The sequence below is a fragment of the Phascolarctos cinereus genome, unplaced genomic scaffold (assembly GCF_003287225.1).
Source record: "Phascolarctos cinereus isolate Bilbo 61053 unplaced genomic scaffold, phaCin_HiC Scaffold_4;HRSCAF=312, whole genome shotgun sequence".
Taxonomy (NCBI): Eukaryota; Metazoa; Chordata; class Mammalia; order Diprotodontia; family Phascolarctidae; genus Phascolarctos; species Phascolarctos cinereus.
Window position 1 is genome coordinate 394,502,792 of NW_027555847.1, and position 18,083 is coordinate 394,520,874.

Genomic DNA, 18,083 nt, shown 5'->3' on the forward strand with positions numbered 1-18,083 from the left:
GAATGGATTAGAAACCAGAATCCAACAGCATATTGTTTACAAGAGACACACTTGAAACAGACAGACACATATAGAGTTAAAATGAAGAGCTGGAGCAGAAACTAATATGCTTCAACTAAACTAGAAAAAGATAGGGGTAGCCACAGTGATCTCAGAAAAAGCAGAAGCAAAAATAGATCTAATTAAGATGGATAATCAGGAAAACTCCATTTTGCTAAAAAGTACCATAGAAAATGAATACCAAAAATTTTCATCCTAAGTTTCTCTCATGAAGGCCTCATTTCTCACATATATATATGTACGTGTGTATATATGTATATATATATATGTATATATATATGCATATATGTATATATATATACACACATACATATGGATAGGTATAGATATATATGAGATATATGTGTATGGAGATATAGATAGATATAGCTATAGATATATATATATGAGAAATAGATAGACATATCTATCTATTTCTCATATATATACTGAATATAGAACTGAGTCAAATTTGTAAAAATAAGAGCCATTCCCCAATTGATAAATTGTCAAAGGATATGAACAGGCAGTTTTCAGAAGAGGAAATCAAAGCTATCTATAGTCATATGAAAAAATGCTCTAAATCATTATTGATTAGAGAAGTACAAATTAAAACAACTCTGAGGTACCACCTCACACCTTTTAGAAATGACACATGCTGGAGGGGATCAGAGGAAAATTGGTATGCTGAGGAACTGCTAGAGAAGTAGTGCACTGGTCCAATAATTCTGGAGAACAATTTGGAACCATGCCCAAAGGGCTATAAAACTGTGCATGCACTTTGATCCAGCAATACCACTACTACTTGTTCTGCATCCCAAAGAAATCAAAGAAAAAGGACCTATATGAACAAAAAACATTTGTAGTGACTCTTTTTGTGGTGGCAAAGAACTGGAAATTGAGGGGATGTCATCAATTGAGGAATGGCTGAAGTTGTGGCCTATGAGTGTCATGGGCTACTATGGTGCTTTCAAAAATGATGAAGGGAATGGTTTCAGAATGACATGTCAAGACCTATATGAACTGATACAAAGTGAAGTGAGAAGAACCAGGAGATTATTGTGCACGGTAACAGCAATATTGTAATGATGATGAACTGTGAAGGACTTGGCTAATCAGATCAATACAATGATCCAAGATAATTCCAAAGGAGTCATGATGAAAAAATGCTATGCATCTCCAGAGAGAGAACTGATGAATGCTGAGTGCAAATCAAAGTATAATTTTCTCACTTTCTTTATTTTTCTTGCTTTTTTGGAAGTATGACTAATATGGAAATACATTTTCCATGATTTCACATGTATAATTGATATCATATTGTGTGCCTTCTCAGAGGGTGTGGGAAGGAGGGACAGAATTTGGAACTCAAATTTTAAAAAAATGATTGTTAAAATTTTTCATGTGTAATTGGGAAATACTTAACAAAATAATTTTAAATGATTTTTAAAATAAAATAACTACAGAAGCTACAAAATATTTAGGAATATATCTAGCAAGATATATCTAGAAACTATGTGAATCCAACTATGAAATACTCTTTGCAGAAATATGAACCTAAATAGAGAAATATTAATTGTTCATGGCTAGGTCAAGAGAATATAAAAATGATAATACTACCTAAATTCATTTATTCATTCAGTGCTATGCCAAAGCACAAGATAAATATGAAGCAAAAAAAAAAGGGGGGTCAAGAATCTGAAGAGAATTACTTTTTTTTTGTTTAATCAGAAAAAGAGAGGTCTATCAGTACCAGATTGAAAAATTGTACTACAATACAGTAATCATTAAAACAATTTGTACTGTTTTAAATCTCAGGTCAATAAGTAGAATTAATTAAGTATACAATATACCTAAATAAAATCACTTAGGTATACAGCATACTGAAGCAAATGAACCTAGTGTTCACTAAACCCAAAGATTCCTGTTCTTGGGATAAGAATTCACAATTTATCAAAAAAAATGATGGGAAATAGGCAGGACCACAGCACTGCAGTGAGCTTCACTTCATAAACTTCTTCAAAGTTATCTAGAAAATGCATCACATCAAATTCTGATGGTGAAGTCTATTACTATCAGAGTGAGTCATTTGTCCAGCCCAGCTCAGCACAGGAAGACTGTTGGGGATGTCTGTGGACACTGGGGATTAATGTCAGGGCAGGAGCATGTCACGTGGACCACTGCAGTACCCAGAGACAAGAAGTACAGTAGGGTAAGAGGAGGTTTCAGTCCCATACTGGTGCAACTTCAGACCCATTTTGGCGCACTGTAACTGAGAGAGGTGCCAACTGTCAGCTTTGTCTTCCATTCCCCATTCCTGGATCACCAATCCAGGGCAGAGTGAGGAGAGCTGGGAAGGGGCATGGCATTTCCTAGCAGGGAGGCCCTGGGGCACTGCACTAAGAAAGGAGGAAGTTCAGAAGCCAGGAGCAGCAGCAGCAATGGCATGACTTAGACCACAGAATCGTCTAGCCCAACGTGCAGAGGCATAATCAGAGCAGGAAAAACAGACCAAAGGGGGTGTAAAACCAAAAGCTTTCCAGATGGCAAGTAGGGGCTGACCAGCAGAAGTCTACTCTTCTCTAAACCCAAACCCAGGGCAGTAACTAGAAGAGTTTACAATTCGACTCAGCATTGAAAGCTTACAGAAAAGCTTCAGGTTTTTGATAAATTGTGAATTCTTACCCCCAAAACTGGGATCATTGGGTTTACTGAACACTAGGTTTTATTCAGGTATGTTGTATACCTAATTGGTTCTAGCTACTGACCTGTATAAATTGTTTAAATGATTGCTGTATTAAGGTACAAATTTCAATCTGGTACTGATAGAGTCCCTTTATTCCTGTTGAAAAAAAAAAGTAATTGTCTTGAGATTCTTGACCTTTTTTTTCAAATTAGAAAAATTAAACAAATAGGGGAAAATTTTTGCAGAAAATTTCTAAAAGAAGTATCACATAAACTCAATCATATGTATGAGGTTAAAAGCCATCTCCCAACAGACAAATTGTTAAGGATATAAATATTAGTTTTCAAATGAAGAAATCCAAGTTACCAACAATCATATAGGAAAATGGTATAAATTTCTAATAATTAAAAAAATGCCAATTAAAGCACCTTTGAGTTTCCACCTCATACCCATCATATTGGCTAAGATGACAAGAGGAAAATCACAAATTCTGGAGGGGATAGGGGAAAATACTCTACTGGTGTAGCTGTGGATAGGTTCAGCCACTTTAGAAAACAATTTGGAATCATTCCCACAAAATGAGAATATGATTTATAGGATTATGCATGTTCATGATAAGTGTTTTCTTTTCTCCTTTCCTTCCTTTTTTTGTTGGATAGAGGGTCAGTGGGAGGAATGTATAAAGAATTTTTTAAAATAATATTAATACTTACTGATCCATATGCCTACTTTCCTATCATTGAATCATGGGAGGGAGCACCCACATTAATGGGATCATAAATCTATTGAAATGTCAAAGTATCAAATTTCTTGTTGAAATCTAGATGTCTATGATTTTCCCTTGAGCTACTATTCTATTAGTCTGTCAAAAAAGAAACTGAGATTATTCTGGCATATTTTTAATGAAACCATGCCTGCCCTTAGTGATTGTCCCTACCCTTTCAGATGTTCACAAACCAGTAATTTATTTCAGAATTTTTCTGATGTTACACCCACTCTGGGCCACTCCTCTAACTTTCACTCACACTCACTGGTTAGGTCCTCTGATGGTGGCTGCTACCTTTAGGTTCTAGAGGTATCTCTGTAGGTCTACACTGCTCACACCATAGCTCATGAGCAACCATCAGTGTGCTTCCCATTAACAGTTAGTCATTGGACATGATTAGTGCTTAACAAAGGCATTTACTAAGACTGCATAGTAAAAGACTATCTACAAAACATTTCCCTCGTAAACCTCCACACAACATCCATTAGAAGAGTGAGTTCAACAGTGGTAGTGAGGTACCAATGTATAATACACCTAGAGCAAAGGTAATTCACATCTCTTAGCATAGTTGGACCTGAAAGTTCTTTATTTCTTCTTAGATTCCTCACATAACTCTCCTTGGGCAGCGTCTCTGCTAGGATGGCTGTTCAAATGGATTTTCAGCATCTGCTCCTCTGCATAGCTGACTCTCTTCTTTTCTTCCAAGTGCTCTATTCCCTTGAAACTGCTTCCTGTTTTGAGTTACTACCTCAGTATTTGTGTCTGTCTGGAGTCTGGTACTGTGCTTCCTCAAAAGGATTCAATGTTTCCTGCAGTTGATTAGCTCCCCTTCAAAGCTATATGCTAGAAGATAGTGGAAGATGAATGAAACATTCCTCTTCTTCCTCCTCCCTTATTGGGAATTCCTCCATAAGAAGTTTCCAGTTTGCCAAACTCTCCAGGACTTAACTATTAGAAGTGCTTGTGAGTTTGGCTAATTTGTTTGCTCAGTCATTGGGGTTGCTCCCTTAATTTTCATCAGAGAAAGGGCTGTAAACTGTCTTTACAGTTAGTTTAATACATCTCTAACAACTTGCGATTGCATTCTGTAATTTTAGGGTGAGAGGGTAAGTCAAATATTACCTTCCCTATACTAGGAAGCTCATCAGTCTTGGACAAATCCACTTTATCCCCCTTTCTGAAAATGTGTGCAAATCCAGTCTAGTAATGCTTCCTTTATTCTGCATAGTTCCATAAAGATCACTGATAGCAATACACCATTGATCTGTTAAAAGCCTTTCAGTATTCTGGAATGTCATTTGTCTGGACCAGATGAGTTGAATTTGATCATGTTAGGTAGGGTGTTCCCACAATATTTTCACTTATCCTGGGTTTCAATTCCTTGTCAACAATTATTGTTCTTTCCTTTTTAGTTTGACCATCATCCTCTCTTGCAGAAAAAACAAAAAAAAATTCAACAAATTCTGTCTTCATTGTATCATATGTGACGGATTCTCTGTTAATTCTGAACAAGAGTTTGCCTCTTGCTCCCAATGACACTTTAAAAAACCTTTTTGTTATCTTTAGCATTAATTACAAGTTTCAGTTTTCCTTACATTATTCCTATAGAACTCTTACACTATTTTGCACCTATGCTCAATCACCTGTCCTTTTAAAAAATCCCCAAATCCCCTTATTCACCCATAATTTTTTGGTTTATCACCCTTCCCTCTACCTTTCCATACATAACCCTACCCTTCTTCTGCACCATGACCTCAAATACCTTAATCCCTCAATTCTCTCACAAGCCATCTTCTCTGCACTGGCCACTCTCTCCTCTTTTCCCCACCTTTACTCCTTGGTGAACCAATTCAACCTTACACTGTCCTCTTCTATTGAATTCTTATCCCCTCTATCATATCATCGACTATACCGAGTCAAACCTCAGCCTTGGATCACTCCCACCATTCACTGCCTTCACTTCTACCTGCATGCTGCTGAATGAAGGTAGAGAAAGTTATGCAACCATTCTTACTGGGCCTATTACAAATTTACATTACACAACCTCAACTGTACCATCACTGTTGCTAGGTAATCCTACCATGTCTCCCTTATCAATTTACTGTCTGATTCTCTGCAGAGGGTCTTCCAAACCTTTTCATCCCTCCTCGAACCTCCCATGGTTCCTCCTCCCTTTACCCTTTCAATTGTTAACCTTTCCTTATATTTTAAAGGACAAAATTGAGACCATTTGCCATGTGCTCCCTATTCTCCCCTCTTCCTCATCTTCTATTACTCATATGCCTTCTTCCACTATCTCCTCCTTCACTTCTGTCTCAAGTAATAAAGTGGCCTTACTCCTTGCCAAAGCTAATCTCTCTACTTGCTCAAGCGATCCCTTTCTACCCTTATCTCCTTCAACAGATTGTCCCATTTGTCATCCTCACACTTTCACTTATTATTAACCTCTCCCTTTCTACTGGTTTACTCCTTCCTGCCTACACATATGCCCATGTCTTCTCTGTCCTAAAAATGAAACTGTCACTTGATCCTTGTATTTTCACTATCATTCTCTTCTGTTCTTTGTAGCTGAACTCCTGGAAAAGGTTGTCTCTCATAGGATTCTCCATTTTCCCTCCTCTCACTCTCTTCTTAACTCCTTACAATCTGACTTCTGACCTTATCATTATCTCCAGAATTACTAATGATCTCATGCTGAATCCAATGGCCTTTTCTCAGTCCTCATTCTCCTTGACCTCACTGTAGCCTTTGACACTACTGATCACTCTCCTTCTTGATATTCCCTTTCAACTGCCTTTCAGACATCTTGACCTAGATGTCCAGTAGACATCTTAAACTCAACATGTCCAAAATGGAACTCATTCTCTTTCCCCCTAAACTTTCCCCCCTCCCACATTCCCTATTATTATAGGGAGCAACACCATCCTCCCAGTCTCTCAGGCTCAAACCAGGAGTCATCCTAGACTCTTCACCCTCTCTCATCTCCTATATCCAAGCTATTGCCAAGGACTGTCTCTTTCACCTCTGTGATACCTATCACTATCCACTATGCCATGCTGCCTCATATTTTATTTATTTTTTAAAATAAGGTTTTTTAAATGTAAAAATCATCCTTAGCTCCACAGTACGAATGCAGGAGACGAGCCAGATTTGGTGCTTGGGCAGCAGTTTGGTAACGCTTGCTTTGGGCTGTAGGGGGAAAACCAGATTAAACAGATTCTGTAGTCACTTTTTAAAAAAGAACACGTAGAAATCTTTCCTGTAATAAAAAACATGATGACAATGAATCTAGGAGTGCATATCGGGTGCCATGGGCACAAATTGCTACAAGAGATAAACCTGGTTTAGCAAACCAGCTAATTAAACTGTGGCAGGCTGGCCTGATATTGAAAAACAGCTTGGCCTCTCAATAGCAGGAGCTAGGGTGCTGGCAGTTCTCCCCCTGCTTGCTTCAATGTGGGGGAAAGGTCCTGCTCTGTAGTTTGAGGATATTTTGTAAAATGTCCAGAAATGCTAGAGCAACAATGGATGCTGCTGCTTACTGCTTTCCTTAACACTTGGTAAATGAGGGCCGCTGCAGAGTAGAGTGAAACTCCTCGATGGGGCCCCAAAATATTCAGTGGCTCTCCATTAACTTTAGGACAAAATACATAATCCTCAGCCTAATATTTAAAGCCCTCTATGAACTGCCTCCTACCTACTTTTCTAATCTAATTTCATATTATTCCCCTTTGCTGATTTTGTTCCAGTCCAAGTAGCTCTCAGAATCCAATTTGCCCAGTTCTGTCCCCATGCCTCTGCATAAGAGAAGCCCCATGCCTTAAATGCTATCCATCCTTATTTCTGCCTCAGAATTCTGTTTCTTTCAATGCACATGTCACGTCCTACCTCCTAGATGAGTACTTTTTCTGATCCCCCCTAGTTATTAGCACTCTTTGCTTCTTGAAATTTTTTTTATTACTTTGTATGCATATGGTATTTACATGCTTGTGGACATGTGTATACCTTCAGTAGAGTGTAAGCTCCTTGAGAGCAGGGTTTAACTTTTATCTTTGTATCCCAAGTGCCTAGTATAACGTCTGTCACATGGGGATAAGGATAGGGATGGGATGGGGATAGAAATAAGGATGGAGATGGGGAGAGGGATACAGGTGGGGATAGGGATAAGGTTAGGGGTAAAGACAGGGATAGGGATTGAACCTGTGATTCCATTGGTATAGAGAACCCTCAGGTCAAGAAACTCTACCAAGGCAAGCCAGCATCTTCTTTGCAACCTATACTCATAGAGAGTTTCCTAGAGCACTGAGGTTAAGTGACTTGCCCAGGGACACACTGCCAGAATATGTCAGAGGTGAGACTTGAGCTCATGTTTTCCTGACTCTGAGTTCAGCTTTCTATCCACTCTGCCAGTCTATCTTTCCCTCAAGTTATGCTTAATAATCATTTGTTGAAATTAAATGATGCAATGACTCCAAATGTGCCCATTCCCACTGGCACCATGAGCAGGGACTGTGCTTCAAGACAGACAGTGTTTTCCTGAAATTAAGTTGGGTTCACTGTGTCTTGTCCAATCTCATCTGAGACCAACAGCACCCATTTGTATGTTGGTTGACAGAGATCTGAACACAGTCTTATAGCCATTAGAAAGAAATTAATCAACTAGTAGTCTCTTTAAGGGTTGAATTGTGACTTTGGATTTGTTCATAGGATCATAGATTTGAGCTGGAAGGGACCTTAGAAGCCAGCAAATACAATCTCCTCATTTTACAAGTGAGGAAGCAGAAGCCCAGAGATGCCTGTCCAGGTATTAGACCCAAGGCAAATGTGATGGCAACATGGGCACCCCAAATAAATTCTTCTGCTACATGCAGAGTCCAGTTGTTCACACCACCTGCCTTCTGTAGTAAATGCAGACAGCAGAAGTCAAAGATTATACAAATTCAGGCATTTTATTCTGGTTTAGTAATCCCCAGTTATAAGAAGGAAACATAGGGTGGTCTGGATTACTCATGGAAAAATAGCATTTTTGTTCCAGCATGTCAGTAAAATGAAAGCAAATACACAAAGAAATATTAATCTCATTTGCAGTAAATCAGATTCCTCTAATCTACAATTAATCCATCTTTAGATTCACTTTGCTTCAAGGGGATTTCCAGTCTTAAGAAAGAGAAAGTTACCAAAATGTCCCTTAAATTCCTTATAGAGAAATGCAAAGTGACAAAAAAAGAAAAGCTAGATGTCATATGTATTGGCACATCTCAGGGAAGAGGTTAATACTACTCACATATCCCTAGAATAGATGACGGGTAAGCATCTAAATTCAGAGAGCCCAAAATGTTTTCATAAGGTTTTCAAAGGCCGTAATTAAGTTGCAAATTACAAAAATAACAATCAATTTTCAATCAACAAAATTCTTCTTTGTTGCCAGTAGTTCCAAATATTTCAGTACCTTTGTTATGACAAGTCTCTTGAAAATGTTTCAAATGGCTGGAGTGGTGCCCCAGGACCGTGCCTTCAGCTTACTTCTTTTTTAATATCCATTGGAATATTTTTTTAATCCTTAATTTAAATGTTGCCAAAATCATGTCAAAATGCTACTTGTACAATAAACACCTCACTTTGAGCTTTTATTTTTAGCTCCTAAAATCTTTTACGGTAAACATTTAATGAGAAAGAAATTTATTTTCCCAAGCAATGAAATAACTCCTGAGGAGATCTTGTTGGCCATGCACTGCCCTGGCTGTATATCAAGTTAAGAAGGTGCATTCCATTTACACTGTTTTTCCCCTGTGAGTTATTTGAAAACACTCAGGCGCATTTACTTATCATGGTTTCATATTGTGTGTTTGTAGGAATAGCATGTGGAAGGCAAGGTAGCCCAAAGAATGTCATGCATATTTTTTAAAGTTTAAAACTGATATAAATTTACAAATTTCTGTGTTATCTATAATAAACAAAATAATTCAGGGTAAATAACTCTTGAATCCTTTACTTTCTGAGCTAATGAGAGATTTGAAGCAGAATTTTCACTCGCATTTCCATGTCCCTGAAAGGGATGGGTTCTAGCTTTAAGAATAAATGATGAGATATCTAGATCATGTGACCAATAGGATTGATGACTAGATATTTTTCCTGTACCCACTAACTCTCAACAACACCCCCCAAAGAGTAATTATCAATGAGAAGCATAGAAAATAGCTGAATCCATTGGACAAGAAAGCAAGAAGCTCAACAAAGAAACAGCCATGTGAATTCTGGGAAAATGCTCACCCATAACATATTCCTTCAGTACTTCTCCCTTACCAACCTTCACGTTCTATAAGGTTTGCGCTTTGAGACTCACTCAGGGGGTTCCCTCTTGATGTAAAGTCTCTGATAATGAACTCCATTTTCCATCTTCCCAACTCTTTCCCCATCATCCTGTTGCAATAAGCAATAGACATCAACTCTGCCCCTCCATATGAAGAGAAGGACATGTGTGGAGAAAACAGGGTCCTTTCTGCCTGTAGTAGCTATGAGGTTAGGGAATGTTAAAGTGGCAAAGAATCTCCCCAGAATACACATACAATCTCCTATCCTAACTTCATAAAAAGTAGCAAACAGTGATTCAATCCAACCAGGAAACTAAATAAAGAAGGTAAATTGGAGCAGGGGGACAGCATGACTGGCTACACCAGCCTTGAAGAAAAGGTGAATGGAATCTAGCTGGGGCCAGCCATATTCCTCCCTCCCACCAATAAGCTACCTGGAGGGCAGCTAGGTGGTGCAGTAGGTAGAGCTCCAGCCTCGGAATCAGAAGAACCTGAGTTCAAATATGGCCTCAGACATATGACACTTACTAGCTATGTGACCCAGGGCAAGTCACTGAACCCCAACTGCCTCACTAAAAAGAAAAAAGAAGGAGGAGGAGGAGGAGGAGAAGGAGGAGGAGGAGAAGGAGAAGGAGAAGGAGGAGGAGGAGGAGGAGGAGGAGGAGAAGGAGAAGAAGAAGAAGAAGAAGAAGAAGAAGAAGAAGAAGAAGAAGAAGAAGAAGCAGTACTTTGTACAGGAACGGAGGTCAACGAAAAATTCCCAACCTGAGACTGCAAAAAGTGCCAACGTTCAGTCTTGGGGGAATACCCTTCACCAAAGGGAGAGGAATCTGAAGATCGACAACAGGCTAAGATCACCCAAGACTTCAAAAGGAAGAAAATCCTACTGAAAACATAGAACAGCGGCAGATAATTCAGAGAAGATATTAAAATTATAGAAGATAAGTACAAAAACATTCAAAAGATCATACTCTTAAATACTATAAGGCAAAGTAAATTGAGCCAATACCCAATGGCTTAAAGAATTCTGTGGGTTCTAAAGACAGCCCCTATCTATAGCAGGATGTTCAAGATGGGGCAGTGAGGTGGTGCAGTGGATAGAGGACCAATGCTGGAGTCAGGAGGACCTGAGTTCAAATCCAGTCTCAGACCAGATACTTGACACTAGCTGTGTGACCCTGGGCAAGTCACTTAACCCCAATTGCTTTGCCCCCCCCCAAAAAAAATAGTAAAATAAATAAATAAATAAAATGGTTCAAGAGGGGAAAAAAGGATTTTCAGATAAGAAATAAGAAGGGAACAAATGGCAGGTTTATGGCCTGTACAATAGAATAATTGGCAGAACAGAAAAACTTGAATCCATAGTGGTTGAGTCTCTCCAAAGAAGCAAAAGAGAGAATAACCGATTAGGAATATAATTAACCTGAAGTGAAGGACATTATGGAAGAAGAGAAGAAAAAACATGAAAAGAACACATGATCTCTATGCAAGCAAAACACATTGATCTTTTAAGACAATATGCAGAGAGACAACTTGAGAATCATTGGCCTCCTAGAGAGACATGAAAAGTCAAAACACCTGAACACCAGGAGGCAAAAATATTATGAGGAAACTGCCCAGAACTTCTGAACACAGAAAAAATATCAATAAACAGAACACACAGATCACCTCTAGAAAAAGAAAAAAAAAACCTATGAATCAACATAGTGGCTAAATTTGACAATTTAATTCACAGATAACAAATGACCAGAAGAAAGGTCTTCAAAGATAAAGGAAGGAAAGTAACACAACACTATCTTGTACCTCCCCCAAAAAGTCATAGACATGAATGGAATAATTTACTCTAAAAGTAAAGGAGTTCAAGATGTAACCTGAAGTGATATGCCCTGAACACATGAGTCTAATCATCAATGAAAAAAAGATGGAATTTCAATAAAAGAGAGGCATTTGAAGCATTGCTGTAAGAAAAAAATACAATGATATCATTTGACTTGAAAACACTCCTAAACAACAGAAACACAAGTAAAGTAAATAAATACAATTACCAAAAAGAAAAGTAACGAAGTGAACTATCTTATTTCTAGAAACTATTAAAAGAATAAAAAACAGAAAGAGAAAGACAGCTATTGGATTAACCACAACAATAGAAGGACAATTTATGGTAGCTCTTTTTGTGATAACAAAAAACAAAACAAAACCTGAAGACTGAGAGGTTTCTAACAATTGAGGAATGGCTAAATAATTTGTGATATATAAATATGATGAAGATTATTTTGCTGTAAGAGATGAGGAAAAAGATTATTTCAAAAACACATTGAAAAATTTCTGTGAACTGATACAACTCCCCCCAGAATCAGAAGAACAATTAATAACATAAAATCTATATTATAAATACGAGGAATATCATATAAATTAGGAGTTCTTAATTTTCTTGTGTCGCAGGCCTCCTTGGCAGTCTGGTGTAGTCTATGAGCGTCTTCTACAATAATTTTTTTTACAAAAATCATAATAAAAAAAACACTAAATTTCAGTTAGAGAATAGAATAAAGATATAATGTTTTCCCCTCTAGGTTAATGGACCTCCTGAAATCTATTAGTGCTACCCTAATGTTGTTAATGTTGTTGAGATGTGTTGACTCTCCATAATCTATATTCATAAAGGAAAAAGTAATTGAATTACAAAGAGATATAGAAACACAATACTCAATAGGAGACTTTAGTGTTGCTCAAAACTGGACAAATTTAACAGAAAATTGAACAAGGCGGGGATAGAGAACTGAACAAATTCCTAGAAAAATTAGAGTTAAATGATATATGATGTATTCTGAAGATGATCACTAAAGAATATACATATTTTGGGGCATAGGTGGTGCAGTGGGTAGGGCACCGGCCCTGAAATCAGGAGGACCTAAGGTCAAATCTGGCCTCAGACCCTTACTAGCTGTGTGACCCTGGGCAACTCACTTAACCCTGTTTGCCTCAGTTTCCTCATCTGTAAAATTATCTGGAGAAGGAAATGGCAAACCACTCCAGTATCTTTGCCGAGAAAACCTTAAATGGGGTCACAGAGTCAGACATGACTGAACAACAACAACTATAAAATCCAAGATACACACATACACATACAAAGGTATATAGATTTTTGTCTATAGATCAATTCAAAATTCTTTGTCATATATGACAAAGAACTATTTCTTAATAGATGAGTGGCTAAAGGATTCAAAACAAACAGGTGTTTTTTTATTCAAACTATCAATAACTACATGAAAGAATGCTCAAAATCACTAAACTTAAGAGAAATGCAAGTCAAAACAATACTGAGACTACCTGGAAAATTGACAATGACGATATAAGATAAGAATAGTTAATGGCGACATGTTGTGGGGAAGATAGGCATATTAGTGCATTATTGATGGAGTTTCAAATTAGTTCAACCATTCTAAAAGGCAATTTGAAATTATGCATATAAAGTAATTAAAGTTTCTGTAGTCCTTGACCCAGAAATCCAACTACTAGATGTATACCTCAATAAGGTCACTGGTAAAAAAGAAATGACTCCATATACACTGAAATTTTTATAACAGTAAGGAACTGAAACCAAATAGATGCCTGGCAGTTGGGAATGACAGAGCAAACTGCAGTACTTGAATATAATAGAATGTTAATGTAAGTAAGAAACAACCAATATGATGAATGCAGAGAAGCATAGAAGGACTTACATGAACTAATGCAGAGGGAAGTAAGCAGAGCCAAGAAAACAATAAAACACAACGACTACAACAATGTAAATGAAAAAGAACAAGCATCACAAGGCAATAGAAAAGGAATGTTTCAAAATTATAAAGAAAAAGCTTGGCCCCAGAGAAGAGATATAAAAAAGCTACTCCCTTCATTCCTTTCTAGAGGTGGTGAGGTACACAAGCGTAGAACGTAATATATAATGTCAACTCTTTTTTAGTTTTGCTGATTTCCCCCCCTTTATTTTTAAAAAATATTTATTGTCATACGGGATAGCTCTCTAAGAAAGGAAGAGGGAGGAATACAGAGGGGAAGCTAGACAATATAAAAACAAAAGATATTAATAAAATATTTTTTAAAAACAACAAAGAACTAATACAGTAGTCTAATTCAGGGGGATTTTGTTGTTGAAGCAATCATGATTAAGTGACTTACCCAGGGTCACACAGCTAGTAAGTATCAAGTGTCTGAGGCTGGATTTGAACTCACATCCTCCTGACTCAAGGGCTGGTGCTCTATCCACCACAACACTTAGCTGCCCTGTCTAATTCAGTTTTGCTGCAGTAGCTCTTAATTAAATCATTGAACAAGCTAAATTTTCTCTTGGGGTCTCCAGCTTCCTGTCTTTTCTTCCCTTTGGTAACTATCTTTCCTTAAGTTAGGGTCTTCTTTTCTTTCCGGGTAGGTACTATTTCTAAGGATATTTTCCTTAAGATAAAGGGATGAATATTTAAAGTTCCCACATTAGCCAGAGATGGGGAAGATATGAAGGAGGGCAAAGAGACAATGGAGAAGAGAATTAGGACTCAGGTGTCTTCACATATAGCCTGTTATTTGTTCAAAGGCCCAAGCTTATGCAATTTGGTGACCCAGGAGTCCAAAACAGAAAAAAATTCAACATGTGACCAAATAAAATCTCTCATAAAAAATGAAAAAATTCCAATTTAAGCAACAATGACAAAGGAAAAATGTATACAAAGACAGGGTGCAGATTTTTTTTTAAAGATAGAATATGTTTTGAGGAAATTTGTAATTTAGGATTTTTTAAAAAGTCTCTTCAACTGATTGCTTGTGTAATGACTAATTGTACTTATATATAACCACCATGGTTTCATTTATGAGGAAAAATTAAATTAATCTATTTCTATAGCCAGTTGTCCCTACCCAATACCCTTCTTGATTCTTGTCTACACTTGACAACTAAATCAACAATTCTCCTTCCTATTCACAACCAATTTATGCACAAATGAACTGATTAGTCATGTGGTCAAGTCATGCAATCACTTGTCTTTGTTGTATACATTAAGTTACATGAAAACATTGAATTGCCTGTTTTCCATTGGGGGTGTGGGGGGGTGGAGGTGAAGCTGTAAGAGAAAGGACAGAATTAATTTAATTCAAAATATTAAGCACTTACTACTGCAAGACCTGTGCTAAGTAGAGTTGAAGTGGTTGCACTATGGAGGTAGGTCGAGGGATTAGTCACAGAATCTTACAGGGGGAAGGCATCTTAAACTACCTAGCCCAGTATCCTGGGCAGAACAAGAATTCCTGACTTGAAAAACATCAGAATTAGGAAGCTCACTATCACATAAGACAAGTCTATTGCATTGTTGAACAGTTGTGATTGTTGGAAAGTTCTTCTTTATGTAGATGTGAGATTTACCTACTGTAACTTTCACTTTTAGTTCTTTATTTCTGCCCTCTGAGGCTACTTAAGTTAAGACTAATTTCTCTTCTAAAGGATGCTTGAAAACAGCTATCATGTCGCCATTGAATCTTTCTTTCTTTTTCCTTCCTTCTTTCTTCTTTCTTTCTTTCTTTCTTTCTTTCTGTCTTTCTTTCTTTCTTTCTTTCTTTCTTTCTTTTCTTTCTTTCTTTCTTTCTTTCTCTTTCTTTCTTTCTTTGTTTCTTTCTTTCTTTCTTTCTTTCTTTCTCATGTCAAATATCACTAATATCTTTAAACATTTCTCCTATGACCTGCTCTCCAGACCCCTCCCCATTCCTAGCTGACCTCTTCTAAGCCTGATAAACAGTAGGCACTTAAATGTGTGTTCATTAACTGATTATATGAGCCCTGGCTTGTTAATATCACTTTTTAAGCAAATCAGAACTCAACCCAGTCTCTGGTTAGAAATGTTAGTTCTTGCTTGGCTTTTACCAGCCACCTAGGAGTAAAACTGATATTTATACCTTTTATAAATCCAGACAATATAAGAGGAAATTTTGCTTGGATCAGTTTTATTCAGTAGGACTAGGAGCCTTGTTACAGCTCCTTTTTCTTTTTTTTTTTTAATAAAAGTTTTAAAGTAAATTTTAAATGAATTTTAAAATTTATAAATGTTATTATAAATTCATAAATAAATTTTACATCACCTATATTTCCCAATCTGCCTTCCCAATTCCCATCCCAGAGAGGTCCTTTTCTTCACTTCATCTTCCTCTTTGTTACAGCACAGAGTTATTAGCAAAGTTGTAAGAAAGTGTAATTGAAATGGGGCTGCTATTATTGCTAGCTCCACCTTATCTTTGTTTTCAGGCATCCAAGAATCCTAAGGCCTCAAGCACAACAGAATAGGAAATATTGATAAGTTCCTGCCTTCTAGAGAAATAGCACTGAATCCTAATACTAAGTAAATCAATAAATTATAGTTTGGGTAGGAAGCTTAGATATCTTATACGACTGTCTCGTTTGAACAATGAAAACACTGAATTATAGATAGGTTAAGGAATTTGGCCAAGGTCACAAAGCAGGTAAGTCAGTTGCAGAACTGGGACTAGAATGTCCCTAGGACTAGATATATGAGTACAATCCCTAGATAATGATTGGGAGGGCCAGGTGTCCCAGTGGATAGAGCACCAGGCCTGGAGTCAGGAAGACCTGTGTTCAAATCTAGCTTCAGACACCTACTAGCTGTGTGACCCTGGGCAAGTCACTTCACCCTATTTGCCTCAGTTTCCTCCTCTGTAAAATGAGCTGGAGAAGGAAATGGCCAACCACTCCAGTGTCTTTGCCAAGAAATCCCTAAACGGGATCGTGAAGTGTTGGACAGTCAGACAGGAATGAAATGACTGAATAACAATGAAAGGTAATGGTCATTAGATTAGAAATAAAGAAAAGTAAGCTCTTCCTTATCTCAACCAAAATTCATTAATGAGTGACAGGTTCATTCATTTCCTGCTGTTCTCTCATTAGTAGACATAAGGAAATAGCTTTTGGTTCTCTTTGCACACTTGGAGATTGTTATTAAGTCACTCTATTCCTCTGCCCAGAGGCGCTTCTTAGTTTACCCAAAATTGCCCCTCCAGCTGGAGCCGGACAGAGGATTCTGCTGGGCACAGAAGGGCTTCAATGAGGAAGGCTCTGTCTCTGGTCACAGTGACATAGCCTTGCCATCACTTGGTGTAGCTACTCCCACTGTGGTAGTCACTCTGAGTTTCTCTTCTACATTTTACCACCATAAGTCACTTTTCACAGCTTGGGTCATCAGCATGTGCTCTCCTCCAGAATGTATAAGGCATTCCCTGACCAGACCAGCCCATGGTGATGGTTCCCTCCTCTGAACACCTAGATCTCTACTTAGCAGTAGGCAGTATTCATCTGACACTCAATCAATCAATCATACACTGCCTTGCAGTCTTCATTATTTTTTCATTTGTGGACATGTCCTGAACTTTCATGGAGGTCTGAAATTCAACATGGCTGTATCCCAAACAGAAATCAAGCCCCCACTTCAGCCAGAACCATAGTCCATGTATGCCCCTCTCACCTCCAAACACCAGTCACAAGTTCCAAAAAAGACGCAGACTTTCCTATGGCCGTATAAAGCAAGGTTGACATGGGGATAAATTCTTTGGTTGCCACAGTAGCCACGGAACTCTGTTACTTCATAAGCATTATTGTCTTTGTAGGAGGGGATTGTCTTCTGAGCAGACTGCTGGGTAGAAAATTCAAGAAGCAAATGAAGAAAAGATGATGAACAGCTTTGAAAATAATGTGTAGTATTTATAATACAGGTTTTCCAGGTTTTCTTGAAATGGAAATTTATTGCTTTATATTTAATCCTCTTATGTTCTGCTGTGTACATGGCAATGTTTTTTTTTCTTTTCTTATTTTGTATTGAAGTTTAAAATAAATTTAAAAACAAAAAAGAAAGAAAAAAGGAAAAGAGAAGGAAGGAAGAAAAGAAAGAAAGAAAGAAAGAAAGAAAGAAAGAAAGAAAGAAAGAAAGAAAGAAAGAAAGAAAGAAAGAAAGAAAGAAAGAAGGAAGGAAGGAAGGAAGGAAGGAAGGAAGGAAGGAAGGAAGGAAGGAAGGAAGGAAGGAAAGAAAGAAAGAAAGAAAGAAAGGAAGAAGAAAGAAAGAAAGAAAGAAAGAAGAAAGGAAGAAGAAAGAAAGAAAAAGAAAGAAAGAAAGAAGCCTCAGACTGGACACCATGGATATCATGTCCCTGATCCCAACTCAAATGCATTGGCATTTGGCAGCCACAGATTTGAAAGACCTACAGATGGTGCTGAATTTAGCCTCTCTGCTTGCATAGAATAGCC

General features: G+C 37.6%; 1 protein-coding gene across 1 annotated transcript in view; it reads right to left on the reverse strand.

The window, feature by feature from the left end:
• LOC110207911 (palmitoyltransferase ZDHHC11-like) overlaps positions 1-17,801 on the reverse strand; it is a 190,446-nt gene extending 172,645 nt beyond the window's left edge. Inside the window, exon 1 of the mRNA XM_078151768.1 lies at positions 17,308-17,801. The gene's annotated coding sequence lies outside the window, so the exon portion shown is untranslated. The remainder of the gene's footprint in view (positions 1-17,307) is intronic.
• Between the last annotated feature and the right edge of the window lie 282 nt (positions 17,802-18,083).